General features: G+C 44.0%; 19 non-coding genes across 19 annotated transcripts; all 19 read right to left on the bottom strand.

The window, feature by feature from the left end:
• Positions 1-339: 339 nt before the first annotated feature.
• On the bottom strand, positions 340-413 carry trnat-agu (transfer RNA threonine (anticodon AGU)). Its single transcript has one exon. It is a non-coding gene; the product is annotated as a tRNA-Thr (tRNA).
• A 305-nt stretch (positions 414-718) lies between these two features.
• On the bottom strand, positions 719-792 carry trnat-agu (transfer RNA threonine (anticodon AGU)). Its single transcript has one exon. It is a non-coding gene; the product is annotated as a tRNA-Thr (tRNA).
• A 377-nt stretch (positions 793-1169) lies between these two features.
• On the bottom strand, positions 1170-1243 carry trnat-agu (transfer RNA threonine (anticodon AGU)). Its single transcript has one exon. It is a non-coding gene; the product is annotated as a tRNA-Thr (tRNA).
• A 305-nt stretch (positions 1244-1548) lies between these two features.
• Positions 1549-1622, bottom strand: trnat-agu (transfer RNA threonine (anticodon AGU)). The gene has a single exon. It is a non-coding gene; the product is annotated as a tRNA-Thr (tRNA).
• Positions 1623-1999: 377 nt separating this feature from the next.
• On the bottom strand, positions 2000-2073 carry trnat-agu (transfer RNA threonine (anticodon AGU)). Its single transcript has one exon. It is a non-coding gene; the product is annotated as a tRNA-Thr (tRNA).
• Positions 2074-2378: 305 nt separating this feature from the next.
• On the bottom strand, positions 2379-2452 carry trnat-agu (transfer RNA threonine (anticodon AGU)). The gene has a single exon. It is a non-coding gene; the product is annotated as a tRNA-Thr (tRNA).
• A 377-nt stretch (positions 2453-2829) lies between these two features.
• trnat-agu (transfer RNA threonine (anticodon AGU)) lies at positions 2830-2903 on the bottom strand. Its single transcript has one exon. It is a non-coding gene; the product is annotated as a tRNA-Thr (tRNA).
• Positions 2904-3208: 305 nt separating this feature from the next.
• trnat-agu (transfer RNA threonine (anticodon AGU)) lies at positions 3209-3286 on the bottom strand. The gene has a single exon. It is a non-coding gene; the product is annotated as a tRNA-Thr (tRNA).
• Positions 3287-3663: 377 nt separating this feature from the next.
• On the bottom strand, positions 3664-3737 carry trnat-agu (transfer RNA threonine (anticodon AGU)). The gene has a single exon. It is a non-coding gene; the product is annotated as a tRNA-Thr (tRNA).
• Positions 3738-4042: 305 nt separating this feature from the next.
• On the bottom strand, positions 4043-4120 carry trnat-agu (transfer RNA threonine (anticodon AGU)). Its single transcript has one exon. It is a non-coding gene; the product is annotated as a tRNA-Thr (tRNA).
• A 305-nt stretch (positions 4121-4425) lies between these two features.
• On the bottom strand, positions 4426-4499 carry trnat-agu (transfer RNA threonine (anticodon AGU)). The gene has a single exon. It is a non-coding gene; the product is annotated as a tRNA-Thr (tRNA).
• Positions 4500-4804: 305 nt separating this feature from the next.
• On the bottom strand, positions 4805-4875 carry trnat-agu (transfer RNA threonine (anticodon AGU)). The gene has a single exon. It is a non-coding gene; the product is annotated as a tRNA-Thr (tRNA).
• A 305-nt stretch (positions 4876-5180) lies between these two features.
• trnat-agu (transfer RNA threonine (anticodon AGU)) lies at positions 5181-5254 on the bottom strand. Its single transcript has one exon. It is a non-coding gene; the product is annotated as a tRNA-Thr (tRNA).
• Positions 5255-6010: 756 nt separating this feature from the next.
• trnat-agu (transfer RNA threonine (anticodon AGU)) lies at positions 6011-6084 on the bottom strand. Its single transcript has one exon. It is a non-coding gene; the product is annotated as a tRNA-Thr (tRNA).
• Positions 6085-6374: 290 nt separating this feature from the next.
• Positions 6375-6448, bottom strand: trnat-agu (transfer RNA threonine (anticodon AGU)). Its single transcript has one exon. It is a non-coding gene; the product is annotated as a tRNA-Thr (tRNA).
• Positions 6449-7204: 756 nt separating this feature from the next.
• trnat-agu (transfer RNA threonine (anticodon AGU)) lies at positions 7205-7278 on the bottom strand. The gene has a single exon. It is a non-coding gene; the product is annotated as a tRNA-Thr (tRNA).
• Positions 7279-7655: 377 nt separating this feature from the next.
• On the bottom strand, positions 7656-7729 carry trnat-agu (transfer RNA threonine (anticodon AGU)). The gene has a single exon. It is a non-coding gene; the product is annotated as a tRNA-Thr (tRNA).
• A 305-nt stretch (positions 7730-8034) lies between these two features.
• On the bottom strand, positions 8035-8108 carry trnat-agu (transfer RNA threonine (anticodon AGU)). The gene has a single exon. It is a non-coding gene; the product is annotated as a tRNA-Thr (tRNA).
• A 303-nt stretch (positions 8109-8411) lies between these two features.
• trnat-agu (transfer RNA threonine (anticodon AGU)) lies at positions 8412-8485 on the bottom strand. Its single transcript has one exon. It is a non-coding gene; the product is annotated as a tRNA-Thr (tRNA).
• Between the last annotated feature and the right edge of the window lie 17106 nt (positions 8486-25591).

The raw sequence follows: 25591 nt of genomic DNA, 5'->3' as shown, positions 1-25591 counted from the left end.
GAGCTTGAAACGTCTTAACGTGTAAATCTCAAATTTTTACCCTAGGCTACCTCCTTCACTGAGTCATCTTCATAGGTCACAGGGGACGAGACGTTTAGGAGGGTGTAGGTTAAAGGCAGAGGTGTGCGTGTACTACGTGTTTAAGCAGCTTTGCGTTGGTTTGTGAGTGTGTGCGTGCTGTCACGGTATTTCATTGTCTAAATAAAATGCTGGCGGAAGATAGAGAGGTGTTAGTGTTTTGCATACTTTTTTTCAAACGGTACGGATGCAACTTTCAACACGCAAGAGGTTGCGTTTGGCATCATCCTCCTTTTCGGATGGTCCATCTTGTCCAACATAAGGCACTGCTGGGATTCGAACCCAGGATCTCCTGTTTACTAGACAGGCGCTTTAACCAACTAAGCCACAGCGCCACTGACATGCATTTGAGCGGAAGCTCACTGAGCTGGACGAGCTTGAAACTTCTTAGCATGTGTAAATCTCAAATTTACAAGCTAGGCTACCTCATTCACTGAGTCATCCTCAGTGAATCAGGTCGAGTCTGGTTTGTGAGCACGCGTGTGCAGTCTAGTTATGTCATTGTCAACAGAAAATCCTAGCGGTGCATAAAGAGGTGAGAATGTTTTGCGTACATTTTCTCAAGCGGTACGGATGCAACTTCCAAGAGTTTGTGTTTGACGTCATCCTCCTTTTAGGATGGTCCATTTTGTCCAACATAAGGCACTGCTGGGATTCGAACCCAGGATCTCCTGTTTACTAGACAGGCGCTTTAACCAACTAAGCCACAGCGCCACTGACATGCATTTGAGCGGAAGCTCACTGAGCTGGACGAGCTTGAAACGTCTTAACGTGTAAATCTCAAATTTTTACCCTAGGCTACCTCCTTCACTGAGTCATCTTCATAGGTCACAGGGGACGAGACGTTTAGGAGGGTGTAGGTTAAAGGCAGAGGTGTGCGTGTACTACGTGTTTAAGCAGCTTTGCGTTGGTTTGTGAGTGTGTGCGTGCTGTCACGGTATTTCATTGTCTAAATAAAATGCTGGCGGAAGATAGAGAGGTGTTAGTGTTTTGCATACTTTTTTTCAAACGGTACGGATGCAACTTTCAACACGCAAGAGGTTGCGTTTGGCATCATCCTCCTTTTCGGATGGTCCATCTTGTCCAACATAAGGCACTGCTGGGATTCGAACCCAGGATCTCCTGTTTACTAGACAGGCGCTTTAACCAACTAAGCCACAGCGCCACTGACATGCATTTGAGCGGAAGCTCACTGAGCTGGACGAGCTTGAAACTTCTTAGCATGTGTAAATCTCAAATTTACAAGCTAGGCTACCTCATTCACTGAGTCATCCTCAGTGAATCAGGTCACGTCTGGTTTGTGAGCACGCGTGTGCAGTCTAGTTATGTCATTGTCAACAGAAAATCCTAGCGGTGCATAAAGAGGTGAGAATGTTTTGCGTACATTTTCTCAAGCGGTACGGATGCAACTTCCAAGAGTTTGTGTTTGACGTCATCCTCCTTTTAGGATGGTCCATTTTGTCCAACATAAGGCACTGCTGGGATTCGAACCCAGGATCTCCTGTTTACTAGACAGGCGCTTTAACCAACTAAGCCACAGCGCCACTGACATGCATTTGAGCGGAAGCTCACTGAGCTGGACGAGCTTGAAACGTCTTAACGTGTAAATCTCAAATTTTTACCCTAGGCTACCTCCTTCACTGAGTCATCTTCATAGGTCACAGGGGACGAGACGTTTAGGAGGGTGTAGGTTAAAGGCAGAGGTGTGCGTGTACTACGTGTTTAAGCAGCTTTGCGTTGGTTTGTGAGTGTGTGCGTGCTGTCACGGTATTTCATTGTCTAAATAAAATGCTGGCGGAAGATAGAGAGGTGTTAGTGTTTTGCATACTTTTTTTCAAACGGTACGGATGCAACTTTCAACACGCAAGAGGTTGCGTTTGGCATCATCCTCCTTTTCGGATGGTCCATATTGTCCAACATAAGGCACTGCTGGGATTCGAACCCAGGATCTCCTGTTTACTAGACAGGCGCTTTAACCAACTAAGCCACAGCGCCACTGACATGCATTTGAGCGGAAGCTCACTGAGCTGGACGAGCTTGAAACTTCTTAGCATGTGTAAATCTCAAATTTACAAGCTAGGCTACCTCATTCACTGAGTCATCCTCAGTGAATCAGGTCGAGTCTGGTTTGTGAGCACGCGTGTGCAGTCTAGTTATGTCATTGTCAACAGAAAATCCTAGCGGTGAATAAAGAGGTGAGAATGTTTTGCGTACATTTTCTCAAGCGGTACGGATGCAACTTCCAAGAGTTTGTGTTTGACGTCATCCTCCTTTTAGGATGGTCCATTTTGTCCAACATAAGGCACTGCTGGGATTCGAACCCAGGATCTCCTGTTTACTAGACAGGCGCTTTAACCAACTAAGCCACAGCGCCACTGACATGCATTTGAGCGGAAGCTCACTGAGCTGGACGAGCTTGAAACGTCTTAACGTGTAAATCTCAAATTTTTACCCTAGGCTACCTCCTTCTCTGAGTCATCTTCATAGGTCACAGGGGACGAGACGTTTAGGAGGGTGTAGGTTAAAGGCAGAGGTGTGCGTGTACTACGTGTTTAAGCAGCTTTGCGTTGGTTTGTGAGTGTGTGCGTGCTGTCACGGTATTTCATTGTCTAAATAAAATGCTGGCGGAAGATAGAGAGGTGTTAGTGTTTTGCATACTTTTTTTCAAACGGTACGGATGCAACTTTCAACACGCAAGAGGTTGCGTTTGGCATCATCCTCCTTTTCGGATGGTCCATCTTGTCCAACATAAGGCACTGCTGGGATTCGAACCCAGGATCTCCTGTTTACTAGACAGGCGCTTTAACCAACTAAGCCACAGCGCCACTGACATGCATTTGAGCGGAAGCTCACTGAGCTGGACGAGCTTGAAACTTCTTAGCATGTGTAAATCTCAAATTTACAAGCTAGGCTACCTCATTCACTGAGTCATCCTCAGTGAATCAGGTCACGTCTGGTTTGTGAGCACGTGTGTGCAGTCTAGTTATGTCATTGTCAACAGAAAATCCTAGCGGTGCATAAAGAGGTGAGAATGTTTTGCGTACATTTTCTCAAGCGGTACGGATGCAACTTCCAAGAGTTTGTGTTTGACGTCATCCTCCTTTTAGGATGGTCCATTTTGTCCAACATAAGGCACTGCTGGGATTCGAACCCAGGATCGATCTCCTGTTTACTAGACAGGCGCTTTAACCAACTAAGCCACAGCGCCACTGACATGCATTTGAGCGGAAGCTCACTGAGCTGGACGAGCTTGAAACGTCTTAACGTGTAAATCTCCAATTTTTACCCTAGGCTACCTCCTTCACTGAGTCATCTTCATAGGTCACAGGGGACGAGACGTTTAGGAGGGTGTAGGTTAAAGGCAGAGGTGTGCGTGTACTACGTGTTTAAGCAGCTTTGCGTTGGTTTGTGAGTGTGTGCGTGCTGTCACGGTATTTCATTGTCTAAATAAAATGCTGGCGGAAGATAGAGAGGTGTTAGTGTTTTGCATACTTTTTTTCAAACGGTACGGATGCAACTTTCAACACGCAAGAGGTTGCGTTTGGCATCATCCTCCTTTTCGGATGGTCCATCTTGTCCAACATAAGGCACTGCTGGGATTCGAACCCAGGATCTCCTGTTTACTAGACAGGCGCTTTAACCAACTAAGCCACAGCGCCACTGACATGCATTTGAGCGGAAGCTCACTGAGCTGGACGAGCTTGAAACTTCTTAGCATGTGTAAATCTCAAATTTACAAGCTAGGCTACCTCATTCACTGAGTCATCCTCAGTGAATCAGGTCACGTCTGGTTTGTGAGCACGCGTGTGCAGTCTAGTTATGTCATTGTCAACAGAAAATCCTAGCGGTGCATAAAGAGGTGAGAATGTTTTGCGTACATTTTCTCAAGCGGTACGGATGCAACTTCCAAGAGTTTGTGTTTGACGTCATCCTCCTTTTAGGATGGTCCATTTTGTCCAACATAAGGCACTGCTGGGATTCGAACCCAGGATCGATCTCCTGTTTACTAGACAGGCGCTTTAACCAACTAAGCCACAGCGCCACTGACATGCATTTGAGCGGAACCTCACTGAGCTGGACGAGCTTGAAACTTCTTAGCATGTGTAAATCTCAAATTTACAAGCTAGGCTACCTCATTCACTGAGTCATCCTCAGTGAATCAGGTCGAGTCTGGTTTGTGAGCACGCGTGTGCAGTCTAGTTATGTCATTGTCAACAGAAAATCCTAGCGGTGAATAAAGAGGTGAGAATGTTTTGCGTACATTTTCTCAAGCGGTACGGATGCAACTTCCAAGAGTTTGTGTTTGACGTCATCCTCCTTTTAGGATGATCCATTTTGTCCAACATAAGGCACTGCTGGGATTCGACCCCAGGATCTCCTGTTTACTAAACAGGCGCTTTAACCAACTAAGCCACAGCGCCACTGACATGCATCTGAGCGGAAGCTCACTGAGCTGGACGAGCTTGAAACTTCTTAGCATGTGTAAATCTCAAATTTATAAGCTAGGCTACCTCATTCACTGAGTCATCCTCAGTGAATCAGGTCACGTCTGGTTTGTGAGCACGCGTGTGCAGTCTAGTTATGTCATTGTCAACAGAAAATCCTAGCGGTGCATAAAGAGGTGAGAATGTTTTGCGTACATTTTCTCAAGCGGTACGGATGCAACTTCCAAGAGTTTGTGTTTGACGTCATCCTCCTTTTAGGATAGTCCATTTTGTCCAACATAAGGCACTGCTGGGATTCGAACCCAGGATCTGTTTACTAGACAGGCGCTTTAAACAACTAAGCCACAGCGCCACTGACATGCATTTGAGCTGAAGCTCACTGAGCTGGACGAGCTTGAAACTTCTTAGCATGTGTAAATCTCAAATTTATAAGCTAGGCTACCTCATTCACTGAGTGATCCTCAGTGAATCAGGTCACGTCTGGTTTGTGAGCACGTGTGTGCAGTCTAGTTATGTCATTGTCAAAAGAAAATCCTAGCAGTGCATGAAGAGGTGAGAATGTTTTGCATACATTTTCTCAAGCGGTACGGATGCAACTTCCAAGAGTTTGTGTTTGACGTCATCCTCCTTTTAGGATGGTCCATCTTGTCCAACATAAGGCACTGCTGGGATTCAAACCCAGGATCTCCTGTTTACTAGACAGGCGCTTTAACCAACTAAGCCACAGCGCCACTGACATGCATTTGAGCTGAAGCTCACTGAGCTGGACGAGCTTGAAACGTCTTAACGTGTAAATCTCAAATTTTTAACCTAGGCTACCTCCTTCACTGAGTCATCTTCATAGGTCACAGGGGACGAGACGTTTAGGAGGGTGTAGGTTAAAGGCAGAGGTGTGCGTGTACTACGTGTTTAAGCAGCTTTGCGTTGGTTTGTGAGTGTGTGCGTGCTGTCACGGTATTTCATTGTCTAAATAAAATGCTGGCGGAAGATAGAGAGGTGTTAGTCTTTTGCGTACTTTTTTTCAAACGGTACGGATGCAACTTTCAACACGCAAGAGGTTGCGTTTGGCATCATCCTCCTTTTCGGATGGTCCATCTTGTCCAACATAAGGCACTGCTGGGATTCGAACGTAGGATCGCCTGTTTACTAGACAGGCATTTTAACCAACTAAGCCCCAGCGCCACTGACATGCATCTGAGGGGAAGCTCTCTGAGCTGGACGAGTTTGAAACTTCTTAGCATGTGTAAATGTCAAATTTATAAGCTAGGCTACCTCATTCACTGAGTCATCCTCAGTGAATCAGGTCACGTCTGGTTTGTGAGCACGTGTGTGCAGTCTAGTTATGTCATTGTCAACAGAAAATCCTAGCGGTGCATAAAGAGGTGAGAATGTTTTGCGTACATTTTCTCAAGCGGTACGGATGCAACTTCCAAGAGTTTGTGTTTGACGTCATCCTCCTTTTAGGATGGTCCATTTTGTCCAACATAAGGCACTGCTGGGATTTGAACCCAGGATCTCCTGTTTACTAGACAGGCGCTTTAACCAACTAAGCCACAGCGCCACTGACATGCATTTGAGCTGGACGAGCTTGAAACTTCTTAGCATGTGTAAATCTCAAATTTATAAGCTAGGCTACCTCATTCACTGAGTGATCCTCAGTGAATCAGGTCACGTCTGGTTTGTGAGCACGTGTGTGCAGTCTAGTTATGTCATTGTCAACAGAAAATCCTAGCGGTGCATGAAGAGGTGAGAATGTTTTGCGTACATTTTCTCAAGCGGTACGGATGCAACTTCCAAGAGTTTGTGTTTGACGTCATCCTCCTTTTAGGATGGTCCATTTTGTCCAACATAAGGCACTGCTGGGATTCGAACCCAGGATCTCCTGTTTACTAGACAGGCGCTTTAACCAACTAAGCCACAGCGCCACTGACATGCAGTTGAGCGGAAGCTCACTGAGCTGGATGAGCTTGAAACGTCTTAACGTGTAAATCTCAAATTTTTAACCTAGGCTACCTCCTTCACTGAGTCATCTTCATAGGTCACAGGGGACGAGACGTTTAGGAGGGTGTAGGTTAAAGGCAGAGGTGTGCGTGTACTACGTGTTTAAGCAGCTTTGCGTTGGTTTGTGAGTGTGTGCGTGCTGTCACGGTATTTCATTGTCTAAATAAAATGCTGGCGGAAGATAGAGAGGTGTTAGTGTTTTGCATACTTTTTTTCAAACGGTACGGATGCAACTTTCAACACGCAAGAGGTTGCGTTTGGCATCATCCTCCTTTTCGGATGGTCCATCTTGTCCAACATAAGGCACTGCTGGGATTCGAACGTAGGATCGCCTGTTTACTAGACAGGCATTTTAACCAACTAAGCCCCAGCGCCACTGACATGCATTTGAGCGGAAGCTCACTGAGCTGGACGAGCTTGAAACTTCTTAGCATGTGTAAATCTCAAATTTACAAGCTAGGCTACCTCATTCACTGAGTCATCCTCAGAGAATCAGGTCACGTCTGGTTTGTGAGCACGCGTGTGCAGTCTAGTTATGTCATTGTCAACAGATAATCCTAGCGGTGCATAAAGAGGTGAGAATGTTTTGCGTACATTTTCTCAAGCGGTACGGATGCAACTTCCAAGAGTTTGTGTTTGACGTCATCCTCCTTTTAGGATGGTCCATTTTGTCCAACATAAGGCACTGCTGGGATTCGAACCCAGGATCTCCTGTTTACTAGACAGGCGCTTTAACCAACTAAGCCACAGCGCCACTGACATGCATTTGAGCGGAAGCTCACTGAGCTGGATGAGCTTGAAACGTCTTAACGTGTAAATCTCAAATTTTTACCCTAGGCTACCTCCTTCACTGAGTCATCTTCATAGGTCACAGGGGACGAGACGTTTAGGAGGGTGTAGGTTAAAGGCAGAGGTGTGCGTGTACTACGTGTTTAAGCAGCTTTGCGTTGGTTTGTGAGTGTGTGCGTGCTGTCACGGTATTTCATTGTCTAAATAAAAAGCTGGCGGAACATAGAGAGGTGTTAGTGTTTTGCGTACTTTTTTTCAAACGGTACGGATGCAACTTTCAACACGCAAGAGGTTGCGTTTGGCATCATCCTCCTTTTCGGATGGTCCATCTTGTCCAACATAAGGCACTGCTGGGATTCGAACCCAGGATCTCCTGTTTACTAGACAGGCGCTTTAACCAACTAAGCCACAGCGCCACTGACATGCATTTGAGCGGAAGCTCACTGAGCTGGACGAGCTTGAAACTTCTTAGCATGTGTAAATCTCAAATTTACAAGCTAGGCTACCTCATTCACTGAGTCATCCTCAGTGAATCAGGTCACGTCTGGTTTGTGAGCAAGTGTGTGCAGTCTAGTTATGTCATTGTCAACAGAAAATCCTAGCGGTGCATAAAGAGGTGAGAATGTTTTGCGTACATTTTCTCAAGCGGTACGGATGCAACTTCCAAGAGTTTGTGTTTGACGTCATCCTCCTTTTAGGATGGTCCATTTTGTCCAACATAAGGCACTGCTGGGATTCGAACCCAGGATCTCCTGTTTACTAGACAGGCGCTTTAACCAACTAAGCCACAGCGCCACTGACATGCATTTGAGCGGAAGCTCACTGAGCTGGATGAGCTTGAAACATCTTAACGTGTAAATCTCAAATTTTTAACCTAGGCTACCTCATTCACTGAGTCATCCTCAGTGAATCAGGTCACGTCTGGTTTGTGAGCACGTGTGTGCAGTCTAGTTATGTCATTGTCAACAGAAAATCCTAGCGGTGCATGAAGAGGTGAGAATGTTTTGCGTACATTTTCTCAAGCGGTACGGATGCAATTTCCAAGAGTTTGTGTTTGACGTCATCCTCCTTTTAGGATGGTCCATCTTGTCCAACATAAGGCACTGCTGGGATTCGAACCCAGGATCACCTGTTTACTAGACAGGCATTTTAACCAACTAAGCCCCAGCGCCACTGACATGCATCTGAGGGGAAGCTCTCTGAGCTGGACGAGTTTGAAACTTCTTAGCATGTGTAAATCTCAAATTTTTAACATAGGCTACCTCATTCACTGAGTCATCTTCATAGGTCACAGGGGACGAGACGTTTAGGAGGGTGTAGGTTAAAGAGACACAGATACCCTCATGAGTGTAAAGTCAAAGAGCTGTAGGGACTTGAAAATTCTTGGCATGTTTAAGTCCCACATTTACAAGCTAGGCTACCTATATCCTTCATAGCTTACAGGGGACGAGGCCTTCACAAAGGCATACTTTTATTGCTCCTCATGAGTGTGTAGCCTACAGCTTTGTTTTGATATGTGAGTGTGTTTTTGTGGTTATGGCTCACCAAAGAAAATTTAAAAGGTTGATTTTTTTCTGTATGATTTTAGGCTGTATTTTGTATGTGTGTGTTTGTGTGTGTGTGTTTGGGGGGGGGGGGCAATTGGACCCTCTGCCATCCATCACTGGATTAATTTAGGAAGATTTTCCATGCAACTGCCACCTCTGGACAATTAATAAGAATGAATTAAGAAAAAGGAGTGTAGAGATAAGTGGAACCGAGAGGGAAAGGAATGGAAAAGAGACATTTGTAGAGAGGAGTGGACAATGGAAATTAGAGAATGAAAGAAAAGCAAGAAGAGGGTGAAGAGCAAAGGATGGAGAGAGGAGGACACAAACAGGCGTACAGCAGAGAAAGAGAAATAGAGTACAGAAAGAAATGGAGGAGGAGAGAAGAGAAGAGTGCTGAGTAGAGGAGCAGAGAACGGTGGGAATGATTAGAGAAGGGAGATGTGGCCAGACAAGAGGATGGGAGGATTATGGGATGGTAGAGGCTTGTCATTGAACAAAGCGGCTGCATTAGTTAAGCGGCAGCGATAAGCCTGGCTCTCTCTCTCTCTCCTCTCTCTGTCTCTCTCTTTCTCTCTCGTTCGCTGTCTCTTTCTTTGTTTTCCTGGCGCTGGGCCCAGCAGTGCTGTTTCCCCCAACCAGACTACTGTATGTGCACTTTATCTGCAGCTTCCCCTTAACCCATTCAGACAGCCTAGCCAACAGCTCAACCTGCCCGGAACTGGTTCAGCTCTGGTTTGGACTCGGCACAGATCTGGCCCGGATCAGAGCTCTTTTAGTTAGTTAGCTGCAGTGTGGAAAGCCACCACCACAGATCAGCCATTGTGATGGGAACAGGCGGGGGAGCCAGCCCTGCGCTGTGCTGTATGTTGTCCCATCTTTATGTTGCTGTGAGACCTGGAGAGAGACCTGATGCTCACTTTACCAGGCCATGCTTTTTATTGTCGTGTTCACTGGATATTTCACACTCAAGGAAGTTTACTTAGGAAAATAATAAGGATGAACGTAATGTTGAACACATCATTAACACTCCATTAAGTAAGAATTAAAACCGAAAAGATCTGAAAGAAGCCTTTAAAAGAATGATGGAAATATAGAAGCTACTTTAGGACAATTTACAGTGTGGTGATAAATCACCTTTCATACCTAACAAGTATTCAGGCTAAACAAATATGAAGGCACTTGAATTGTGCAATTATTCTAAAAGAAATAAACCAAAAAAACTAAACACTTTGGGACAGTTCATTCACATGTAATGCATGCAGAAAAAGTGTAGAGTGATCAGTGAGATGCAGCATGCGAGACAGAGCACTCATTTCAGTAGCTCATATCAATCAGCACATGGACGTGCTTCTTAGCAAAGTAGCCTACACTCTAAACCCAGATTTAGTTGTAATAAATATGTTAGGTGGTCACTACTAATGTTTGTGTGTTTTGTGAAAACTCTATGTCATAACTAAAAGAAATGAGTTGATTGTACTATTTAAGTGAAATATACAGTGCACTGATCATGTTAAGCAGAGACAACGATAAATGTTATGTTTTTGCAAGGCAGAGGAGGGGTCTAAAAAAATTCTGCCCATCAACTGTTCCTCCTGCTTCTCAGTCCAGATGAATGACTCCATGCCTCGTGCTGCTGTGACAAATAGGCTACTACATCAAATGGTGGGTGAACTTTCTGATGAACTTGTTGAAAAATTAAAATTCTGATGAAATAACCGAAAACTATGTTCAGTTTGACCAATAGTTAGCTAAATGTTTGTTTACGTGATTAACCTACATTAACCTGAGAAAAGTAAGGTAACATTAGCTCCGTTGTTAGCATGCTAGCTGCTAGTAGTCTTTCGGACAGTTAGCTCATGGTAGCTACCTTCCAATGGGTGTGTATGCCAGATTATAACAATATCACATATGTTTTTGTGTAAATATACTTGTCTTGGTGCTACTAAGTTTAATTTAGACTTTATCATTGAAATAGGTGTTTCTGTCTGTAAACAGTTTTAGCTAACCATAGCAGCACATGTTGGTTAGCTTTTGGCTAATGTTAGCCGATGTCCATTCACTTATTTGTTGCATTCATAGGTGATATAACAAACTTTTATTTCAACTGTGTAAATGAACATGGACTAAAATATTGTTTTCTTATGTTTTTTTTTATAGGTTCTTCATCTACAGCGGATGTGGAATATTTATGAGTTTAAATGTTGTTTGTTCATGTTTTATCAATAATAAAAGGCATTCCTATACATTGTGATGAATTTCTTTTCAATTTTTAATAAAACAATTAAATGAATACAGTACCCTAATCTTAAAATAAAAAAACAATAGGCCTATCTACAGAACTTAGTTCATATTTTAATGAATTTGTTAACATGCATTTTAACCTAGTTATTTTATACAACTGCAACTTCTGAAACAATAAGTTCAGTGAACTAAAGATTTTTAGTAAAGACTACTAATGTAAGCTTAATTTGTCTACAGCATCAACATAAGGTTGTTAGTTGACACAACTAAACATGTTTATTTTTATGTTTTGTAAAAACTAGAATGGTTTAAGGCAATCGGTTTCCACGCAATTTTCTAGTAATGACAACTAGTTCGGGTTTAGAGTGTACAGTGTGTCTTTCTGTGTGGATTAGGGACGTCACTATACCCCTTTTACTGGGGCATGTGCCCCATTGTTGAACTGCTGTGCCTCAGTAAATAAGTTAAGGTTTTTAACTAGCTCCGCTTGCCTCTTTGTCTGCAGATAATTATTATCATCATTAGATTGGACCCAGTGTCCCAGTATAGTTTTGGTCAGTGACACCCCTGGTGAGGATGTAGTTCAAATCAATCAAAACAAAACTCCCCCTCATATCTACTTCCCTCTAAATAAGGGTCCATAGCAGGGGAACTTGTACAGCATATAGCCAACCTGTCAAAGTGTGGACATGTTTGATTACAGTGTATTATCACAGTGATGTGATAATCAGCAACCTGCCATGTTCTTAATGGAGAAACATATGACTTTGTTGTTACTCATCCATTTTAATCATTTCAAATCTCATGTTTTAAGCTCTGCTGGCAGAAATTATAGCAAGCAGTACTGTGTGCGTTGACAGACTTGCAAAGAGACAAAACTGTCGTGTTCCCGTTCCTTAGTGTAGCCTACAACAAGGTGGCGCCAACAAGCTCTAAGCCACTATTATCAACAGCCCTCGACGACGTATATGACCACGTGATATAAGCTACCCACTCTTCAGAGGGCTTTGAGCGAGGTGTGTCTTATCCCCGGCGCCTCACTCCCGTTTATTGGGGTCGGGTCGCTGACCCTCCTGCCTGAATATCAAGGTCCTAGCTTTTAAAGCCTATAGCCTACGTACAGATCCCTCAGTATCTTTCATTCTCGAAGTCCAGAAGACTTTACAATCCTGCAACCATATTAGTAGGTCTACATCGTTCCACTCGAACGTGCAAGGAATTGGCCCATATGCAATCAGAATTTAGGCATTTAAACCCAGCTGTCATATGGGAAATATACGCCTTATTAGGTATTTGGGTAAAGCTATGTTGAAAGTGCAGGTTAAGCCTGCACAAAATGAAGTGTAACAGACAGCTTGAGTTGACTTCTGACCGTTTAAATGTATTTATTCCATTCGAAAATGCCCACTGAATTCGAGGCTATAACTGCTCTAGAAAACGAATTGCAGCATTTTGAGAGAATTACGCGTCTATTTCTGCTATGTAGCTTACATAGGGCTGAAATAGGTTTATGTATATGGTTTCATTCCCCACTGTCTGTCTATAACCTGTTTCCTAAAGCAGGAATCGATCTGTGAAAGCTGAGTGCGCGTGTGTGTGAGAAAGAGAGACTGTGCTGGAGTAGGCTGCTGGTGATGCGCTACATTTTATCTTGCTGTGTGTCGTCATTGTTTTGCTTTCATCTAGCCGACGTCAGTGGTGTAACACTTCCGATGTCTTTATTGACAGTGCAAATTCAGTTCATCCAAGCGAGCCCACATCAATATTTCATGCGCTACACCCATCGTTATTACATTTGTTCAAGGAATCGAATAACAGCTCCTACACAGGCGATGCGCGCTTGGAATTAGGTCAGACTGGCTTTCGTCCATCTGCAATTTCACAGTAATTTGATGAATCTACTAAATAGAGCTGTAATAAATCACGTATTTTGCAGCGCATCGTTTATTTCGCCATTAGGCCAGAATGCAGCCATCGCGTTTTAAAAAAGCTTGTCAAGTGGACCAAAACGCCGAGGCTTGAGGAGTCTGTCTACACCCATCTGTGATTGCAAGCGGAGTTTTATTGCGCTGTCCAAGCGACCAAGTGCACAGTGTGTGATATATGTGTAGCCTTATTTGATTCTCTCTGCTCGTCTATCACAGCGCCGCCTGGTCCAACTCAGGTGCTCCGCTTCGGTTCCTGAAGGCGCTTGTTGCCCCGAAGCTCTGCTTCAAAACAGCCCGGATGTAGCGCCCTATCTTCGCATTCATACCGGATTGTAAAACGCATACTGGAGACTGGTGACATGGCGCTGGCCACATAACGGTATCCACCACAATAATTAAAGAGCAGCTTGAGACAAATCACTAAGGGGACATGTAAGGAAGTGACCAGCGGAAGCAGGTACGTTGATTTCTTTTCCGTTTAGCGCACCAAGGCGTTCTTCTGTTCAGTGAAATGCAATGTTGTCTTGTGCATTAATTTGCCTCCTGCAACAGTGAAATGCTTCGCCAAGGCTTACTTGCATTCATCGGCTTAAACACTTTAACCACACATATCGCTGACAACCTGATTGTGCTTCCCTGTAAAGCTGCTCGAAAACTAATATTATGTGCAGTTTGGGGGCTGCCATCATAGCCATTAGCCTACGTGCATCGACCGCTGTCCTTGGTGTTGAAGGGGGAGTGCGCATCTCCCTGTTCGACCGCTTATTTTCTGCATTTTCTCCGATTTTTCTGCCGAGCAAAATTGAGTACAGTAGCTTTACAGTACAGGCAACTAAATAAGCGGCTGGGAAATGGAAGGCTGCCGCGAGGTTTTAAGGCGTTAAGGACAAATCTCATCATGTTGTCATCTGATGTTCTGATTCATGTAACCCGCCGTGGTCGTATAGGTTATCAAATCTGCACGTCTGTAGTTGCTGTCGGCACTAGGCGTGAAGAGATGGCAAGTTATCAAGTTCAATATGTAGGCTACTGGATTACCAACGTGAGCAAACACTGGGAGAGGAAAATTAACAGTGCCATAGTTAGGCTACTACATCCTCCTCACTCACAAATGCTACTAATGAAGGATAGGGCAAACAACACCAAAGTGGATCTCCACCTGTGTCTAGCTAATAATAATAATAATAATAATAATAATAATAATAACAATAATACATTATTATTAATAATGCACCGAATGTTAATCAAGTAACATTCAAATAGTTGTGATAATCTGGACTCATTTTAAATATTTGTTCAGGCCATAGGCAGGGGGCTTAGAACCCGACATGCCTCGCATAGCTGTTTGATCCTTGCACGCCTGGAGCTATCAGTTTGGTATGTGCAGCCCCGTCTATGTAGATATGATGTTCCGTTCTGTTAACTAAGGTCATGTGCCCTGGTGTCGCCAAAAGCCTTGATTCAATAACGCGATCACAGTTGCACCATTCTCCGTCCTCGCCACTTCACAGAGAAAAGTGAGCCGGCGAGGAAGAGAGAAAGAGGGGGGGGAGAGGAAGACCGTGGAGGGCCACCGAAACGTCGGCCTGTTTCCTTTAAGCCAATCCAGCTTCCCAAACTGTTGAAAAATTATGAGCGCAACGCGAAAGCTTTACATAGTGATCAAAGCGTCAAGGATAGGCCTATCCATTCATTCGTACACTAACCTTTGAAGTGTTAACCCGCTCGAATATTTTGCGCTGGTGTGCCCAAAGTGAGACTATTTCTGGATACTGGCGGGGCGAGGGGGAGGGTGGTATATGATGTTAAGACTTGTTGATGGGGTCCTCCGAATTACAAGGAGTTTCTTCCACCAGGGCATGGCATGGCACACTGACTGACAAAATTAGATTAAGTCTGTCTTGTGAGCTCATGTCTTGGTTGATAAGACAAATGGGTTAATTCTCAGTCTCCAGTCTTGCTTCAGCTGTGCCCAAGAAGTGTATCAAAAGGCCACAGAGGAAATATTGCTTTTATTCACAATACTTTATAGAATTGTGAAAGTGTTAAGATAACAGTGACTAGCCCACTCATGATTAGATGGTCTTTGGGTAATTTGCATTGATCATTCAGGCCACAGCTGTCCTATCTCAGTGCTACTGGCTCTCTGATAAAGCTATCAGAAGCACATAGGCTAGCGTGTCATGGGACACTCTTTACTGGCTGAGCTTTGGACTAGGCAGGAACTGGGGGTCAATAAGCGCAGAGGCGAAGGAATAGCATTTTAATGACCCACATCCTGAAGCAAAGCAGGTAAGGAGGGCAGCAGGAGCAAGGGGAGAAACAGGACAGTAGCTGTGCTAGCAGTCAGACCACAGATCAACACATCACAGCACAGCTCAGCAGTGGAGGACTGAAGACAGATAATGCTAGCATGCACAGCACAGTAGTGCTAGCAGGCAGAGCACAGTTCAGCAGCAGTGGAGGACTGGAAACAGACAGGCTAGCAGTCACAGTACGGTAGTGCTAGCATGCATAGCACAGCTCTGCAGTGGTGGACTGGTAGCAGCAGTGCTAGCAGTCACAGCAGAGTAGCAGTGGAGAAGCAGACATTCAGTAATCTCAGGGTCGACAGGGTTGGGTTGGGTTGGGAGGGTGAGGGGCTAGAGAGTGGAGAGAGAGGGAGAAGGGGTCTCTGGTTTGCGTTGCAGTGCTTCAGTATGGTTCAGTAGAGGTTTGGACGCTGCTGTGTTTGTACTGCGATTAAAATAGCCAGCCAGCCTGCCTGCCTGTGCCCGCTTGCTCGACTCTGTGCCGCTGCAGCCGAGCATGTCCGGGGGCCGAACGTGACAAATGTCGGGTAGGGAGAGGGAGGAGGGTAGCAGGGGTTGGGGTGTGTGTGTGTGGGGGGGGGGGCGATGAGGTCAGCCGTGTCTGTGTGCCCCTGGCGAGGGATGACTCCGCTCCGGCGAGGCTGTGGTGGTGGCTTGGCCTTATGCTCTCGTTTCTGATGCTCTGCTCCACTCTGCCATCGCTGCTGCCGACACAAACAAAACAAAACCACACTCATCCTCCACAGTGAAACAGGAACACACACTCACTCAACCCTCCACAGTGAGCTGGGGGCACGCAGTGCTCCTCCTGAGCCATGCCCATACGGGTCAGCATGGGTCAGTGGAACAGATCCGCTCTGAATCCAGCCAGGATCGGGTGTAAACAACTGGTCCCTGCACCATCTGTTGGACCTTGTGGGGGGCTGTTTTTAGACACAATATATGTGTTACATCAAGAAGGGTGTAGTGTTGTTCACTGACCTGACCTCACAGGCCTCAATGTGGACCCAGGTCAGAGGCTGACATATGCCTGGATCTGGGATAGATAGTGTAGGCAAAGCCCAGTGCGTGGGACTCTTACTGTGTATGTGTGAAGCCTAGCATGTGTGCCTTTCTTGCATCTGTTTTATAGACTGATGAGTGCAGTGTAAGTGTCATCCATTCATTTGAGCTCAGGGACCTCAGTAGCTACCCCAGGTCTGCAGATGACAGTGGCCCTGACTTGGCGCTGGTCTGGCCCTGACTTTGTGCTGGTCTGGACCTCATCTGGTGTGGTTCTGGTGTGAATCTGGTCTACTGTGTTGGGCTGTGTCCTGTGAATCTGGTCTAGTGTGTTCGGCTGTGTCCTGTGAATCTGATCTACTGTGTTGCGTTGTGTCCTGTGAATCTGATCTATTGTGTTCGGCTGTGTCCTGTGAATCTGGTCTGGTGTATTGGGCTGGGGTCAGTCTCCTGATGTGTATCGTAGATTTGACTTGACACGGTCCCAGATCCTGCTTTGTTCTGGTATGAATCTGTGGTCAGTCTTTACTGGTGTACCTGGCAGATCAGTGTGGCACACACACCATCAGTGTGACTGTGCCCCCCCCCTTCCTTAAATTTGATCAGAGACTGGATATTACAGCACACATGTTTCAGTTAAACTGATGGACAGACTTGGGATTGTATGGATGGACACAGTGAAGCTGAGGTACAGTCAGCGGGACATATGCAAACAGCTCAAATGAAGGACAGAAACAGGATGGACGCACTTGGAATGGAGGGCAGAGGACACGTAGACACTGTTACATTTAGAGATTGTCAAGGGGTCATATGGACACAGCTAAGCTAAACAGACAACAGGTGAAATAGCTATTGTGCTAATTCTGGCATATTTACATTGTGTATTTATGCTGATGTCCATATGCACTGTCTTTACTAAATAAACAAATAAATAAAAGATAGAAATGAAGGACAGAGAGGTGGACGTATGGACACACCACCATTAGGGTCACACTTAGATGACTAGATGACTAGCTGAAGGTGATACAGCTCAACTTCCTGTCTGTGTGTACGTGTGTTTTGTGTGTGTGTGTGTGTGTGTGTGTGTGTGTGTGTGTCTGTCTGTCTGTGTGTGTGTGTGTGCCTGTGTGTATGGGAGTGTGTAAAAGACTGATTTTGGCTCTTGGGTGTGGTGGCGATCTGCATTTATTTTATTCAACCAGTTCTATTCCAAAAAGACCACTTAAATGTAAGATAAATGCATCAGACATTGGCACGGACCCTTGGCCTATCTTTACCACATGGACATGTAGCTGAATAGTAAATGGTGGGACTCTTTGAGCATGCAAAGTGGAAGTGAAGTGAAGCCAGCATATCTTCCCCTGTAGCGTAAGCGTCTTTGCATAAATGCCTCAGCTAAATATATAAATATTTAATGGCAGCCATGGAGAAGGGGAGGCGCAGATGCAGAAGCTTCTCAGCCCTGGCTTAAGGGAGACATCCATAGGAAACATGTCCACTCATGGCTACCAGATGGATGTTTGCTTGGAGGTGCATGTGTGAGCTGTAAAAGATTAGATATACAGTATGATTTTTGAAGAAAAAAAGCTAATATTTTTTTGCATGCAACAGTATGTTGTCAGTAAGGAGCAGAAGCCACACAAACCGAGTCGGACTTACCAATAACTCCAATAACCACTCATTAAGAGTGATAGTGTTGACTGGACTGTGACCTATGCTGTTTTGAATGGAGATTCATGCTGATTTGATGCGTGTCGTGTAGGATAGCCACTGCAAGAAGCAGTTTTGAGCCGTCTTTCAGATGCTGCTTTTGAATGGAGAACATTTTGGGGATTATGATGCACTCCCCTCTTTCCTCTATCCCCTCTTCCTACACATCCACTTGTGAAGTTTCTATCCTCAACTCCTCTCCGATCGCAGGCTTATGTAGAAGGCCGGCAGTACTGGTCTTGTCCTAGCTAGACTCCCACAGAGAATGCTTAATGGTGTTTAAAGGCATTTAGCTGGACTGCAGCTGTGCTATTTCAGGAGCATGGAATTTGGGTCCAGACAACATGGCTTGTATGCATTTCATCCCCACTCTTTAATTAAAAATGCCTTATCCACAGTTTGTTAAGCTCCAGACCGAAGGCTTGCTGGGTTTGAAATGAAATTATGAGATTTATATCTCTTAGTTCAGTAGCTGTTGCATACAATCACCTCATGCTAACACAGTGAAATGCCTACCATAAGTTTAGTCCCGTATGGAAGGCGGGCTACTTTCGGAAACAAATGAGGAGATTTATTGCTCTTTTCGTTTCATCAGAATGTGAATAGCTGCTGCACTCCATCTCCCCTCATGGTTGTGGGCTGTAATTTTTACCAGGTCTGGCCTTTTTCAGGTTCCTCTGAAGTGGTTTCTGAATAGCTGTTGTGTATGATCACCTCGTGCTGCTGATACAGTGTACCTCCCTCCCAGATGTAGACTCTCTGGGTTTCTCTGAAGAGCTCTCTGAATAGCGGGCCGCTCAAACTGCAGCCTGAGCGTTCAGAGAACATGTTAGCGAGCGCTGTGGTTTGAACATGGTGGCACGTGAGTCTCCCCTCTATAATTAACCATCTTTTGTTGATGCTGAGAGAGACCTCAGAGTGTGGCGGCGACGCTGTCTTAATGCTTTCAGCAGCACCGCAAAGGTCTTGGTCGGTGGAAATCAAAGGAATATGTCCTCCTCCTTTCAATGGCCTTTGAGTGATCCTGGTTGGTCTGGATCCTGGTAGCAGTAGTGTACCACAGCTACATCTCAGAGCATGGTGTTTAAAGAGGCCCTCATGGAACCAAGTCAAAATAGAGCCATTTGCATCACGGTAGGTGCATTAGTGAGTGTTTAACAGTGTGTTACTGAATATTACAAATCATTGCTAGGTGGCTAACAATCTGCTCTAAATGTTAGTTAGTATTGGATGTCAGGTATGCATGGCTGTGTGTGGGTGTGGGTGTAGGTGTTGGTGTAGGTGTATGTGGCTGGGTGGGTGAATAAATGTATTCATGTGCTACTGAATATATAATCTGTGTGTGTATATATATATGCTAAGAGTTTATGTATAAGTAATAGAGACAGACTTGTCTCCAGTGGAAACACAGGACATGATTTTCATCATCCCAGCCCAAACACAACCACTATTAAACCAAATCATCCATGGTTAACTATGGTTATGGTTATGGAATTTGGCATACGCTTTTGTCCAATGTGACTTACAGAACAAATCATCCATGGTTAACTATGGTTATGGTTATGGAATTTGGCATACGCTTTTGTCAAAAGTGACTTACGGAATATAAACACTATACATACCACAGCTACCACATCACTGCACTTGAAGGAGCCGGTTAGCTTCACATGCTCTGCAACATTGTTCCTAGTATGTACAGTACAGTGAGTATGCTCTAGAAATACATGCCTGTCAATCACCTGCAATGGAATCAATAGCTTATTTTATTTTTCCCTTTCTCACTTCTATCTGGCAGAGAGGAGAAAGTCTAACACAAATGAAATGTGGTTTGCTTGTGATGTTTTTTTTTCTACCTTAATTGGCAATGTACCTCACTTGTAAGTCACTTTGAATAAAAGCGCCTGCCAAATTACAGGATATAAAGTGTAAGGGTAAAAATAATTTTATCGTAAATCAAAATGAAAATAACTCCACGTATACAGTCTCAGGGCGAATTTATCACACACGGTCAGCAGCACACCGATAGTGCATCATCTCGCCCTCTCCGAGAACTGTCCTGGGTCACAGGTGGCCCCAGACACTGAGCAAAGAGCCTGACCTCCCCAGACCAATACATGGCCTCATGGAAGTGGTGAGCACGTTAGCGTACCCATCAAGGCCTCGGACAGTAAACGGCCCTTACAGAGTACATGAGTACTCCCACTAACAAGGAACACAACAAATAAACACTCACTGATCTCTTTGACTCTGTGCCATGAAACCATTTCTATCAACCATGGATATCATAAAATAAGAAGAAAAAGTCATGTAGTGTATTCTATTTATGCACTCCATGCACGACTCAATTTTGGATTGGCTTGTACTGGCATATCAACTTCCTGTTTACATTAATACATTGGCAGATATGTCTCTTTTCTATAGTCATTGTCTTCAAAACCGTGTCTCGCGTCTAATGTAGACCGACTTTGTGAAAATGTGTGCCACTCACTCCAGCACGGAAAAGAGTTTAAAATGTTCTTTAGCTTAATCAAGCAACTTATGTCATTGAACTGGTTACATAACTTTAGCTATGGTGATCAACTAGCAATAGCCTACAATATTAAAACTTAGAGGCCAGTAATCTGTTATTTTCTGTCATAGCCTGTACAGTGTAAACAGGAAGTTGATTGCCCAGTAGGAAGCAAATCCAAAATGGAGTCATGCATAGAGCCTATTCTCCTTAGTCTGGTAGAGATGATGAGGCAACACTTCCTGTAAAACATTTGAGCTTTCCTACATTATACCCAGACTGTAGCCAGTCATGGTTTGGTCTGTCTCTTTAGTCTTGGATACTCATCTTAGGTCACCATGACTGTCCGTTGTGACCCGCAGGCTACTCCAGGCCTCATGTTTAATCACAGGGAGGATAGCAGAGCGGTACACGCCACATGCATGTAAATACGAACCTCCCCTCAGTGTGAGTTTAGGAGCCTGTGGGTGTGAGAGAGGGGATGTGGTCATCCGCGCGTGGTGTCACTCTCTGGCCTACATGCAGTCTGCCCTGCATGCATGAGGAGTTTTTAGTCACCTAAATGCTCAGGCTTAGGAGTGGAGGAAGTCACTATAGTCTATAGGAGCGATCTGAGTGGTGTGAGTGCTCTAATGGTGACTACTACTAATGTCTAAGTGGCCTTTGGTAATACAGTATGTCTGTGGCAGCTGTTTAAAGCTATTAAAGCCCATTATTACCAGTGCAAGCTATTTATCCACCAGTGTCCACACACACACACACACACACACACACACACACACACACACACACACACATAGAAAGACATGTACTGTATGCATCCATACACTGTACTCTGACACACACTGGCCTAAATTTGGAGTGGTTCTGGTGGTGATTGACCATCAGATAGATTAAGCATTTGAGGCTGATGGCCTGTGTGCGTGTCTTCACTTGGGTGAGCCAGGCGGTCATAGAGTCGAAATCTGGTCATTATTTTTAACCCCACAAGGGATGTGCACACAGTTGGCCACCGCCCCCTTATAGACAGACACACACACACACACACACACACACACACACACACACACACACACATATACACACACACCCCACAAACACACACCCTGTCATGCTAACATGCACTCTCTCTCTCTCTCTCTCTCTCTCTCTCTCTCTCTCTCTCTTTCTCTCGCCTACTGACAGACATACACAAACATGCTAACAGACACACAGCAAACAGTACATAGAGTAGAGATGAAAAAGCAGTTGACTCCAGCTAAGTACTGACACCCTTACACCCACACATTTCAATGCATGCTAGATATCATCTGTAGATGACACGTGATTTGTTGGTGTGCAATATATGTGTGTGTTTGTATGTGTGTGTGTGTGTATGTGTGTGTGTGAGATATGTTTATTTTTGGGTGTGTGTGGGTGTGTACTTATGTACTGGATGTGTCTGTATGTGTGAGTGTGGGTGTGTGTGCTTTAGTGTGAGGATATGTGTGTATCAATGTGTATATTGTGTGTGTGTGTGTGTGTGTGTTCGCGTGTGTACATCATAAGAGATGTATGGTCCAGATGCTCTGCCTGAATAGATGAAAGCCTTGCCCTAACAGCCCAGCTGTGGAGGCCTGGCAGGAGCACTGCAGCCAACCAGCAGGAGCGACACTCACACTAACAGACAGCTCAACTCACTCCACATATTAGCTTAACCAGAGACACATCAGAGCAGAATCAGGGCCACATCAGACCAGAATCAGGGCCAGATCAGAGTGGCCCTTTTGGAAACTGATCTGGGCCCGGTTCTGCCCCATACAGGGCCAAATCTAGAACAGATCAAGGTTAAATGAGACCCAGATCAGGACCAGAACTGGGCCAAGGGTAGTATGTCTTCTGCGTGACTCCATAATATCCCAATTCAATAGCATCTCTCAAGTTCCTCTAAATCTCCAATCTTCTGCATCCATGGCTGCTGGTGGTGTGTGTGTGTGTGTGTGTGTGTGTGTGTGTGTGTGTGTGTGTGGCTATGTGAAGGGCTCTCCCAGATACTGGTTGACTGATCTGGTTCAGTTCAGATCCCTTCTGGATTGGAGCCAAGTTCTGCAGTTTGTGCAGTCAGTTTGCCAGTCAAGTAGAATATTGAGGCTTGTGAGTTTACAGAACATGTTCAGAACATTTGTAGAACGTCTCTAAGAAATATGCACAGAATGTTTGCTGAACGTGGCTGGAACATGCGTAGAATGTGTGCATACCAAGTGCACAACTCGGACGAGGTGATCCAAATGGAGACAAAATGCAGGACTAACTGAACCCTGAGATACAATACTATCTCCCTGTCACTCTGAGTTGGTACAGTGGAGTCATATTCATCATGTAGAAACTATTACAGTAAAGGCCCATCCAAAACGATCCAGTAACGATTACTATAAAAACAACTGTAACTATAACGATATGACCGTCCACACTGAACAACGATAAGGAAATTTTCTCCTCATGTTTGTGAAGTCTAAAATACGATGGATTCTGATCGGCCATCAACGTTCTATCGTTCTCAAAATCACTCTAACAATGATCCCCAACAACATACCATTGATAAAGTATGTGGTATGGACGTTGTCATTCATATTAACAGTAGAGCGATACTTAAATCATTGTAGTAATCATTACTGGTGACAGTGGGCCTAAAGAAACTGTAACTCTAAAATCTATTACAGTAAGATTTACAGTAAGAATTTCTCTTTTCTAAGACATTTCGTTTTTCGCATGCTATTGTGTAATAATGGGAGATATTGTGACATTTTGTGCTGGCTATTAGAGGATAATGCAGTGAAAGAAGGGACGCTATGGTGGGTATTGTGTAATAATCCAAAGGAGAGTAGATGGAGAATGACAGAGAGAGAGAGAAAGACAGAGAGAGAGGAAGGAAAAAAAGATCAAAGACTTTAAAACGTGTGTGGCTCACTGCCAACGGGCTCAGCACAGAATAAAGATAATCAGTGCAGCTGGGAGTGTGTATGTGTGTGTGTGTGTGTGTGTTTTTGAAGGAGATACAGTGGTGTATCTATGTGAGAGTGAGTTTGTGTGTGTGTATGTGTGTGTGTGTGAGCAGGTTTTGGAAGAGATTCAGAGGTGTGCGTATGCATTCGTGTGCCACGGATGAAAGCACCTTGTCCTCATATCTTGATGTGTTTTGTCATTTGAAAGCATTTCATCCCTTGACATTTGTTAAAATGAAAATCTTTCATGGAAAAAAGTGCGCTTCTCATTCTATGATTTTTCCGTTCTAATTAAAACTAACAAGAAAAATAAGTTAATTTTTGTTCCACATGCATTTCTACAAAAAAGGACAAAACTCAAACGAGTGCTCCACTCTGCGAAGGACTGGCAGTTGACTCACTTGTAACACTTGTAAAATATAAATGCAATTTCATTATTGTGCCAGTTCTATAATGTCAGGATAGATGAGGTTTTTATCTTGTGAAATAAGCAATAGAGTTTACAGCAGATGTAAAAGCAGAGAGAGCTCTCATTTCCTGTCTTTATGGAGGCTCTGCTGTCACATGATTGTAGAGGCCCGTGTCTCTATTTTACAATCACAACAATTAGCCTAGTGGATAAGTCTGCAGTCTCAGCCGCTTCAGTGACAAACATAACTGACTGACTTCTATACTTCTGTACTTCTATCATGGTCATCGAGTTGCGACAATAGCAATAACAACATTGGTGTTAACATAACATAACAAAACATAATGAAAAAAATCATAGCTATATAGCAGCAATAAAAAGTCATTCACAAATATCTTCCTCAGAATTGTCTGAAATTGGTTCTGAGGAAGATTCTATGAAAACCCAAAAGGTGTAATTAAAACTCAAAATTGTTTGGGGTTTTGATCTTATAATGCAGAATCCCATTTCTTCTTACGTTGATGGGGCGTGCCAGTTGTTCTTACAGTAATTACCCTAGGTAAACACCCAGTCAGTCCCCATAAAAGGACATTACACTGCAGGGTCATGTGCATATAAATTGAGATAAAAGTCAAGTAAACCAGTGCTTGTGAGTGGATTCTATTCTTATCTAAGAACAAATCCCAGATAGGAAAGCATTGGTGAATGCCAGAATCTTCGTAAAAAAACTGTGTAAGTGGGTTTTAAGAACAAATGTCTTCATAAAAATGGTTTGTGTATGAGGCCATTGTTCTTTTTATGTAGGTTCACCGCTGCACATGATTTTGCTGGCTCGTTTTACACAGACTACAATTAACCCTCATCATATGAGACAGAAGAGTCTACACGGCAGTCTGAGCTACTTTAGTGGGAAACACATCTAACACTGACCTGTATGCTACCAGTAACAACACAATGGTGGCAGAATTAGCACATAAATCCCACAACAGCATCCATAATTACATCAACATCAACTATAACCAAAGACAAAAACATAATGTTATGTTATGACATATAACATAACAAAAAAGAACATTTAGCCTCCCATTACATTTCATATTCCTCGTTGCCATATAACTCGACTAGCCAGTAGTGTAATACATGAAGTGATAATGAGCTTGCAACAAACTGATGCTTTGAAAGATCAGTGAAACTAAAGTTATGGTTAAAGACCATAATTAGATAGGGGCTTAGCGTTACCTAACTAGAGAGTACTAAAGTGCTGTTGCAGGATTTTTTAACTAGAATGCCATACGCTTCTTACACTTGTTGTAGTTACACTCTTCGAGAGACTATTTCTGTAACACAACACCTAGTCAAGTTAAGTAATGTGAAATGTCAAGTTCATGTGTAGTAAAATTCACACCAGACAGTGATTGACTCAATCACTCAGTCTTTTAACTTTTAGATTTCAATGTTTTTTGTGTAAACATTATAAATAGTTTGATTCAAATGGTAACCCTCAGTCCAGCATCCACCAAGAAGAGCACCACCTCAGACTGTTTTGGTATGTGTTTATAAACATTTGCAGACAACTGTTATCCTGACTGTCGCTAGATGAATTTCGTTCCGCCTAGCTCCACTCATCCATCTGGGA

The sequence above is a fragment of the Alosa pseudoharengus genome, unplaced genomic scaffold (assembly GCF_046254945.1).
Source record: "Alosa pseudoharengus isolate Yale_2024_CS ecotype anadromous, Long Island Sound unplaced genomic scaffold, YU_APseudo_1.1 YU_APseudo_1.1_scf_7, whole genome shotgun sequence".
Classification (NCBI taxonomy): domain Eukaryota; kingdom Metazoa; phylum Chordata; class Actinopteri; order Clupeiformes; family Clupeidae; genus Alosa; species Alosa pseudoharengus.
This window is presented reverse-complemented; position numbering and strand designations above follow the sequence as displayed.